The following is an 8,994-nucleotide window of genomic DNA, read 5'->3' as shown; positions in this document are numbered from 1 at the left end:
TTCAGGCCACCACCACAAGTTATGCAGTCTTCCAGGCCTCAGGCTCCCTATCTATAACTTGGGCACAATGACAGCCACCTCACACAGTCACTGTTAGGACTGAGTGAGCTAAATGCTGGGTAGAAACTCCATAAATGATTCTTCACCGCAACCAGCCTAAGCAGAGGGATGGCTGGAAACCGGGGATCCCCATGGATCCATCCCATCTCTGCCTCCTTCAAGACCAAGTTCAAGGCCACCTCCTCCAGGAAGCCTCCCCAGGTTCCCAGCAGCCCCATTGTCCTTGTCTTTACTTTCAAGTTCCCCAGGACTGTGGTTAATGGGACAACATCCCATCCCGCACCTGCTGCCCCTCCCAGCCTGGTGTTCCCATTTTCTCCGCTGAATGGCTTTGACCTCCCGGAGCACTCTGGACCTTGTCATTCATCACTTTTGACCCTCTGTGGGTGTCATTGGTGGGCCTGCCTGATCCCCTCCCTGGGCAGTGGAGGCTCCTTGAGGGCAGGGATCCGGGGGAGAGTAGACAGTAGGGTCTTGAAGACCCTCTCTCACCCCATGCCTGCTCTGGGGCTCAGCAGAGGGCATGCCTGTTGGTGGTGGACTTTGGTGGGTCTCTTGTCCCTTCTTGGCAAGGAAATGTATGGGGATGACGTTTCTTTTGCCAGAGAATATACTGGGGGTTACACACCTCTCTCATTTCACCTCCCCCGAGTTTTTTTCAGACGGTATATTAAATTTTTTTTATTTTGGTAAACTATACATAACATAAAATTTACCATTTGAGCCATTTTAAGTGTACAGTTCAGTGGTATTTAAGTACATTTACAATATTGTGCAACTATGACCGCTATCCATTTCCAGAACTTTTTCATCATCCCAAACTGAAACCCTGTACCCATTAAATAATAACTCCTCGTACCCCTCCCTCTAGTCCCTCCTGACCACTCTTCCACTTTCTGTCTCTATGAATTTGCCTATTCTAGATCTCTCACATAAGTGGAGTCATGCAATGTTTATCCTTTTGTGTCTGTCTGGTTTATTTCACTTGGCCTAATGTTCTCTAGGTTCATCCGTGTGGTAGCGTGTGTCAGAATTTCCCTTCTTTTTATGGCTGAGTAATAGCCCATTGGATGTCTATACCACATTTTGTTTATTCATTCATCTGTAGATGGACACTTGGGTCGTTTCCACCTTTTGGCTATTGTGAATAACGCTGCTCTGAGCATTGATGTACAGTATGTGTTTTAGTCCCTGCTTTCAATTCCTGGGTATATATTCCTAGGAACGGAACTGCTGGTAATTCTATGTTTAACTTCTTGAGAAACTACTAAACTGTTCTCCATCATGTCTGCACCATTTTACACTCCACCAGCGGTGCATGAGGGTTCCAATTTCTCTACATCCTGGTCAACACTTGTTATTTCCACCCCCTCCCCCCCTTTTATTTGATGATAGCCAGCCTCGTGGGTATGAAGTGGTATATCATGTGGTAACACTATAATTTTTTAAAAAAAAATTTATTTATTTATTTTCTTATTTTTGGCTGTGTTGGGTCTTTGTTTCTGTGCGAGGGCTTCTCCAGTTGTGGCAAGCGGGGGCCACTCTTCATCGCGGTGCGCGGGCCTCTCACTGTTGCGGCCTCTCTTGTCGCAGAGCACAAGCTCCAGACGTGCAGGCTCAGTAGTTGTGGCTCACGGGCCTAGTTGCTCCGCGGCATGTGGGATCTTCCCAGACCAGGACTCGAACCCGTGTCCCCTGCATTGGCAGGCAGACTCTCAACCACTGCGCCACCAGGGAAGCCCAGGTAACACTATAATTTTAAGGGTAGCTCTTATAGCCCCATTTTATAGTGTGGAAAACTAAGGCTTGGAGAAGTTAAATAACTTGAGGTCACATACTTGTGCTATAGGGAAGAACCTTTGTATTCTATTACAAGTTAATCACTAAAGGGATGTTGTGTATAAGCTTAAATTATACATAATGGCCCATCTCTGAGAACCCTGCCTCCCAGGTAAAGACATTAAGCTCAAATACCTTTGTTTAGCTCACAGGAAACATCCTGACCAGGCCTACCTGTGAACGACTCCAGAGGCTGACCGGAGCCAGGAAATGTTTGACTTTACTCCCTCGCCTTTTAGTATAAAAGAAGCCTGAATTCTAACTCAGGCAAGATGGCTCTTTGGGACACGAGTCCACCGTCTTCTCGGTTTGCTGGCTTTCCGAATAAAGTCGCTATTCCTGGCCCCAACAACTCGTCTCTTGATTTATTGTCCTGTCATGTGGTGAGCAGTACCAGCTTGGACTTGGTAACACTTGGATCTGGGATTTGAACCGGGGGGTTACAAAGCTCACTGTCTTCCCACTATCCCCACCACCCGACTTGAATTCCTTGAGAGTAGGGATTGTGCCTTCCTGTTCCTTTGTGGACACCAAGAAGGCAGGGAATTCTATCATAGAACCACTGAATTGTGGGGGAATGGAAAGGTCCTTGGCGATTGCCTATTCCAACCCCTCACTTTTCAGCTGGGAAGGCTGAGGCCCAGAGAGGGGCGATTCACACTTGAGTGAGCAGCAGGACAGAAACAGGTGTCACAAGCCCTGGGCCTTGACCCTGTGTCCTACTGGCTCCCCCAGAGGCGTCCAGCTTTCCCACTCCTGAGTGTTGTCTCTCCAGATGCTCGCCACCCTCCTGTCTGACCCATGGCATGGCTGTGCACAGGGAGGCGGGTCTGGACTCCAGGTCAGGTGACCAATGTCCGGGTCACAGGGTATGAGCTGTGCCTCCCCAAAGCCTCCTCCAAAACAGACGTCAATCCTGCCTGTGGGCCAGGTGGTTTGAACCTCCCCGACAGGTAGGAGTGGTGACTAACCTTGAATGGGACCACCAGAGGAGGGCGGAGATCTGGAGGCTCCTGACAACTGGCCAGACTAGCTCTTTCCCCCAGACGACCCCAGTGGTTGTCTCCAAAGGAGACCAGAAGGTCCCGAGGATGGATTCCAGCCCAATGGCAGAGGCTTGCCTCGGCTGCACGGGAGGTGGGGACCGTCTGACTTTGGGAAACCAGGGGATAAAGGGAGGGGTCTGTCCATCCACTGTATCGGGGGTTGTGCAAGTCAAAGGGACAGACTGTGGGGTTAGAGAAAGAATATGGGTTTTGGCTTTTTACGGCCCGAGTTGCAGTCCTGGCTGGACCACAGATTAGCTGTGTGACGTTTGCAAGTCATTTGAGCTTCCTGGGCCTTGGTTTCCTCATCTGTAAAATGGGGATGTGAGCATGTGCTCATAGCATCACATGAGGATTAGATGATTTCCTGTGTGAATAAAGCTGAGGGAAGTGAGTGCCTGATCTTTAACAACTGCTTGGCAAGGTGAGATATGATCAATCGCCATTTTCTGCCTGATCTTGAGCTGCTAGGATTGGGCTGGGTGAGGAGTTAAATGTTAGAGTTATGCCCGAGGTGACCTTTCCTCCCAGTTTAGGTGCTCCTGGGAGAGGTTCTTCCCCTTCCCTCCAAGGCCCCTCTGACCCCTGATTCTCCATCTCTCACTGTTACCTGTGACACCATCTCCTTCCTCTTTGCAAAAGGTCGGCAGATGGAAACCAGTGGTGTTCCTGCTCCTCCCAGGGATGTTTTCATTTCAAGGGGTCCTTTAAAACCCCTGACAGGCTCAGGCTCAAGGATCAGGCTCTGATGACTTCAGAAGTCTTTGCGGCGCAAAATAATATTAATAACACTAATGGCCACTTATTAACCACCTACCATGTGCCAGACGTTGTTCTGAATCCCTTAGTGCTTTCCCTTATATAATTGTCCCAACAAAAGCATGAGGTTGGGACTTTTATTGTCACCCCACTTTATAGATGAAGAAAGTAAGGCACAGAGAACTTAAGTAAGTTGTCCCATGTCACACAGTAAGTGGCAGAGAAGGGACGCAAACCCAGGCAGCCTGGCTTCAGAGCCCACTACAGCCTCTATTTAACTGAGCACTCAGTGTGCACCAGGCATGTTTTCAAGATGCTTTATACACATGATTGTCTCTACTTTCTCTGTCTGGCAATACGTTGGATTTCTCTTTTAACCCTCACACCAGCCCTATGATGTAGATATTATTGCCTCTGATTTAAAGGTGGGAAAACGGAGGCCTGGAGAGAGAATTGCTTTCTGTTGCCTCTCCTGCTGTTGCAATATTACTTATAAAGCAAGTTTAGAATCAGAAGCTGCTTTGTCCTGAACACCCCTCCCAGCCAGGAATGGTGGGAGTGTCAGAAGTGGGAGAAAAGGCATTGGCTTTAGAGCCAGAGGTTAGGATCCCATCTCCACTATCGCTAGCTTCACAGCTCTGGGAAAATCCCAGAGCCTTGTAGAGGCTGGATATTTTCGTGAGTACAACGGCAGAAGTTATGCCCACCTCAAGGGCCATTGTGAGCCCAAAATGAGATAAGATGCTCAGAACAGAAGGCACATAGTAGGTGCTAACCAAATTGTTTCGTTGCCCCTAAAGCTACATCTTTTGCTCCATGTCCTCATAACACTTTGCTTGGTGCCTCTCTTGGTCCCACTTACTAGAGGTGAACTAGTGTTTAGTTATTCAGGGACCTGGGCCTGGAACCTTCTTGATGTCAAAGGCCACATCCCATGCATCTTTAGATCTTCCACTTGGCCCAGTGCTTTTTATGTTATGCAATAACTTTTTTTTCAAAGGAAAATAGCTTTTCTATTTTTCTCCTTTTAAAAGTAATAAGTGCTCATTTTAAAATGGGGGAAGAATTTGGCTTTGTCAAATGATGTGAGGCTTAAATGAGGTGATGGTGGTGTCGTCCTTACCATTGTGGCTTGTAACTGTTATTATATATGTTATATATATATATGTTATTATTATTCAGAAAACACAGAAAGGTAGGTAAAAGAACAAAAACCATCAGCTGACGTTTTGGATGTCTTTACAGATTTTTTTCCTATGTCTATACACATAGATGAACTCACAGACATAAGATGAATAGTTTAAAAGTGGGGTTTTATAGTTTTTTTTCATTTTCTAATTGAAGTATAGTTGATGTACAATGTTACATAAGTTACAGGTGTACAACATAGTGATTCACAATTTTTAAAGGTTACAGTTACTACAAAATATTGGCTATATTCCCTTGCTGTAGCTTACTTATTTTATACATAATAGTTCATACCTGTTACTCCCCTACACCTGTCTTGTCCCTCCCCGCTTCCCTCTCCCCCACTGGCAAACACTAGTTTGTTCTCTGTATCTGTGAGTGTGTTTATTTTTTGTTATATTCACTAGTTCATTTTATTTTTTAGATTCCACATATAAGTGATACGGTTTTACAGTGTTTTACAGTCTGCTTTTTCACTGCAGTGATAACTGGAGGACCTCTTTCTAAGCCAATGAAGGTAAGTGTGTATTATCCTTAGGATCGCTTGAGTATGACTTCTTATGGATGTGCCGTGACGTACGTAATCAGTCCCCAGTTGCTGGACACCGAGGTGATGCCTATCCTCTGAGTTGGGCTGGAAGGTGCAGGGCAGGTGTAGACCGAGGAAGCCTCTGGCTGGCTGAGGTCTCTGCAGTTACGAAATAGCCATCGGGGAAGTCACCAAGAAGGCTGATGTGGTGACTTCTAAATTTAGTTATTTATTTATTTTTGGCTGTGTTGGGTCTTCGTTTCTGTGCGAGGGCTTTCTCTAGTTGCGGCAAGCGGGGGCCACTTTTCATCGCGGTGCGCGGGCCTCTCACTATCGTGGCCTCTCTTGTTGCGGAGCACAAGCTCCAGACGTGCAGGCTCAGTAGTTGTGGCTCACGGGTCCAGTTGCTCCACAGCATGTGGGATCTTCCCAGACCGGGGCTCGAACCCGTGTCCCCTGCATTGGCAGGCGGATTCTCAACCACTGCGTGATGTGGTGACTTCTGTGGCGAGTAATTTCAAACTTGCGTTAAGGACAATTCGGGAGCTGGTCCTGTTACCAGAGTCTGGGATGAGTTCAGACGCATTCCTCCTTTTCATGGCACTGGAAGCGGCAGACCTACTGGGAAGAAGGGCTTTGACTCACTCCTTGCTGGCAGTCACCTCCTGGGAGGCGGGAGGTGTCCCCACTGCTGGGATGTCTGTTTCAGCAGAAATAGGACCATGAGGTCACAGAGGACCTGCCTGCCTTCCTCTGAGGGATTTCCCTGACACGTGAAAGTCTGTTTGCAAACCAGAAATCAGAGGTGAGGTACGTGGGGATTTACCTAGCTCACCTCCTAATGGAAGCAAAGCAAGCCAGTAGAGAAGCAGGAGGGTCCCCACGGGGTAAGGACTCCCCTGTCAGGCCTGCCTTGTAGTTTCTGGAACTCCCAGGGCCTCCCTGGCAACAATCCACACATCCTGGTCCCCCATGAAGCTGCAGGGCCCTCTCTCACCCTGAGGTTGGTGTGGATTTTGCAGTATCCAAGCAGCACCTGGCTTAAGGTTTCGGACCTTTGATCTCCAGGCCCTGGAACCGGGCAAAGAATCTAGCTTCTCCTCTCCAAGCTTCAGTTTCGCCATCTGTAAAAGGGGAATGAGGTCCTTCCCTCAAATTGACGAGGTTTGGGTAGAATGAGATGACCCGTGTGCCTGGCACACAAACTCTTTCTGCTGGAACTGATCTGAGCAGGTGGCACACAAACTCTTTCTGCTGGAACTGATCTGAGCAGGACAACGTGAGGGGTAAGTGAAATGCCACGTGTGAGGCAGAGAGAAGACTCTCAGTACCTGTTGGTTCTTGAGGTCAGGGGCCCATCTCTTTGGACAGAGATGGACATGTCGCATCACGCAGCTGAGCCCTTTGTAGAGCTTTCCGACGATGAGAAGAGCGAGGCCTGAGAGGTCATCTCCTCTGAGAGAGGGCTGTGGGCTTTAGAGTGACCTCAGAGAGCCATCCCCCTCTGCCAGGCTCCCTCCCAGGAACTTAATAGCACTTCATTTAGCCCCTACCACAACCCTATAGGGCAGAGGTTTCATTCCTATTTTATAGATGGGGAAACTGAGGCTCAGAGAAGTCCTGTACCACACATCCAGTAAGGAGACATCTTGTTAAGCTCTGGGCTCGAAATTGATTAGGGCACATCAAAGAGAGGGGCCCTGCATCCTTGGGGCTGGACTTCTGGCTGCACTGGCAGAGGGTGAGTGGCCTGGGACTGGGGCGACAGGGTATGGCTTCTCCTTCCCAAGGAGCTCCGGGTCAGATAGATGGTGTCCTTGCCTCCCTCAAGGAGCCCTCCCTTCTTGAGATGAGGGAGACAAGGAATTGGTGGGAATGCTACAGACAAATGAATCTACAACGGGGAAGAGCAAGAGGTCCCTACCTATCCTGGTTTTGGGGGTGCAGAGTGGTTCTAGGGGGAAGTGCTACCCTGCACCCTAATCCTAACCCTAACCCTTAAAATAAAAAAGGACTGACTATGCTAAATATTTTTTTTAATGGAAGTATAGTTGATTTACAATATTGTGTTAGTTTCAGGTATACAGCAATGTGATTTTTTAATGGATTTTTTTCAGATTATTTTCCATTATAGGTTATTAAAAGTTATTGAATATAGTTCCCTGTGTTATACAGTAAATCCTACTTGTTTACCTCTGACAGTACTAAATATTAGCTGGGATTTGGAGCAATCAGAACTCTCATATGCTGCTGAGGGGGGTGTACATTTACAGAGCCAACTTGGAAAACTGTTTGGCAGGATCTGCTAACTCTAAACATACACATATCCTGCGACACAGCAATCCCATCCCTTGATTTCCACCCAAGAAGAACAAGTGCTATGTTCACCTAAAGACAGAGATGAGAAGGCTCACAGCAGCTTTACTCCAAACAGTCCCAAACTAGAAACCACCCAAATCTCCATCTGTGGTTGAATGGACAAATACATTGTGACATGTTCATAGCATGTAATATTACCCAGCAAAGAAGAAGAACAGAATGCTGCCGCACTCAACTACATGGATGGATCTCTTACAGGTAAGATTGAGCAAAAGAAGTAAAAAAATTACTGTCTGATTCCGTGTACATGAGGCTAGAAAGGAATCCATGGTGAGAAAAGTCAGAACCTGATCACCTTTGGGAGGTGTCTCTGAATGGGGTCACCAGGGAGCCTTCTGTGTGTGGGAAATGAGCTGGGTGTGGAGTACCCTGGGGTGTGCATACGTAGAAATTCGTTGAGCCATGCACAGAATATTTGCTGAACGTACATTATCCCTTAATGCAAAGTCAAAACAAGACAGCAAATGAAGAAGGAGACTGCTACCAAAGCCAAGAGCTGGAGGATAAGTAAGTGCTAGCTAGTGAGAAGGGGACCAGTGTCCCTGGAGGTGGAACTAGCATGTGCAAAGGCCCAGAGGCAGGAGTGCGTGGTGTTGCTTCTCATCGTGGCTCTGGGCTCATCTGATGATGCTCCTGCCCCTCGCTTCTCTGTGCCCCTTTCTACTCGAAGGCCGCCACTGTGGAACAGGGTGGCAGAACTCACTTCAATGGCTCACTTCTCAGATCAATATTTGACTGTTCCATCTTCGGGTTGTTGAGGAAGAGGCTGGAGCCGGAGCAGGACGGATGGGACTTGGAGTTCAAAGTTGGGTTCAGAGCTCAACTGTGCCATGAATTGTGTGTTTTGGGGTAGGCCCTTCACTCCCTAAGCCTCAGGCTCCCCATCTGTAAGATGGGTCTTTAACATGCAGAGTTTCAGTGACAGAGTCAGGGTAGAGAAGATGTTTAACAGATGCCAGTCATGTGGAAATGAAGGAATAAGGCCTGAAAGCAAGGGCCTCCCCAAATTTGTGGCTCCCTCTAAAATGATCCAGCATGACCCTGCTTAGGCTTCTGGAACCCTCAGCCTTGACTTCCTGCCTCGTGGAGCTCAAACCACTCCCTAGAACGGTGCCTGGCAGGGTGCTGAGGAATGTTGACTCATGACAGCTGGTGCTTAATATATGGTCAGGTGCTGCTTTCAGCTCTGTGGAC

The sequence above is a fragment of the Balaenoptera ricei genome, chromosome 1, assembly GCF_028023285.1.
Source record: "Balaenoptera ricei isolate mBalRic1 chromosome 1, mBalRic1.hap2, whole genome shotgun sequence".
Classification (NCBI taxonomy): Eukaryota; Metazoa; Chordata; class Mammalia; order Artiodactyla; family Balaenopteridae; genus Balaenoptera; species Balaenoptera ricei.
The sequence above is the reverse complement of the archived record's forward strand: the minus strand, read 5'-3'. Positions refer to the sequence as shown.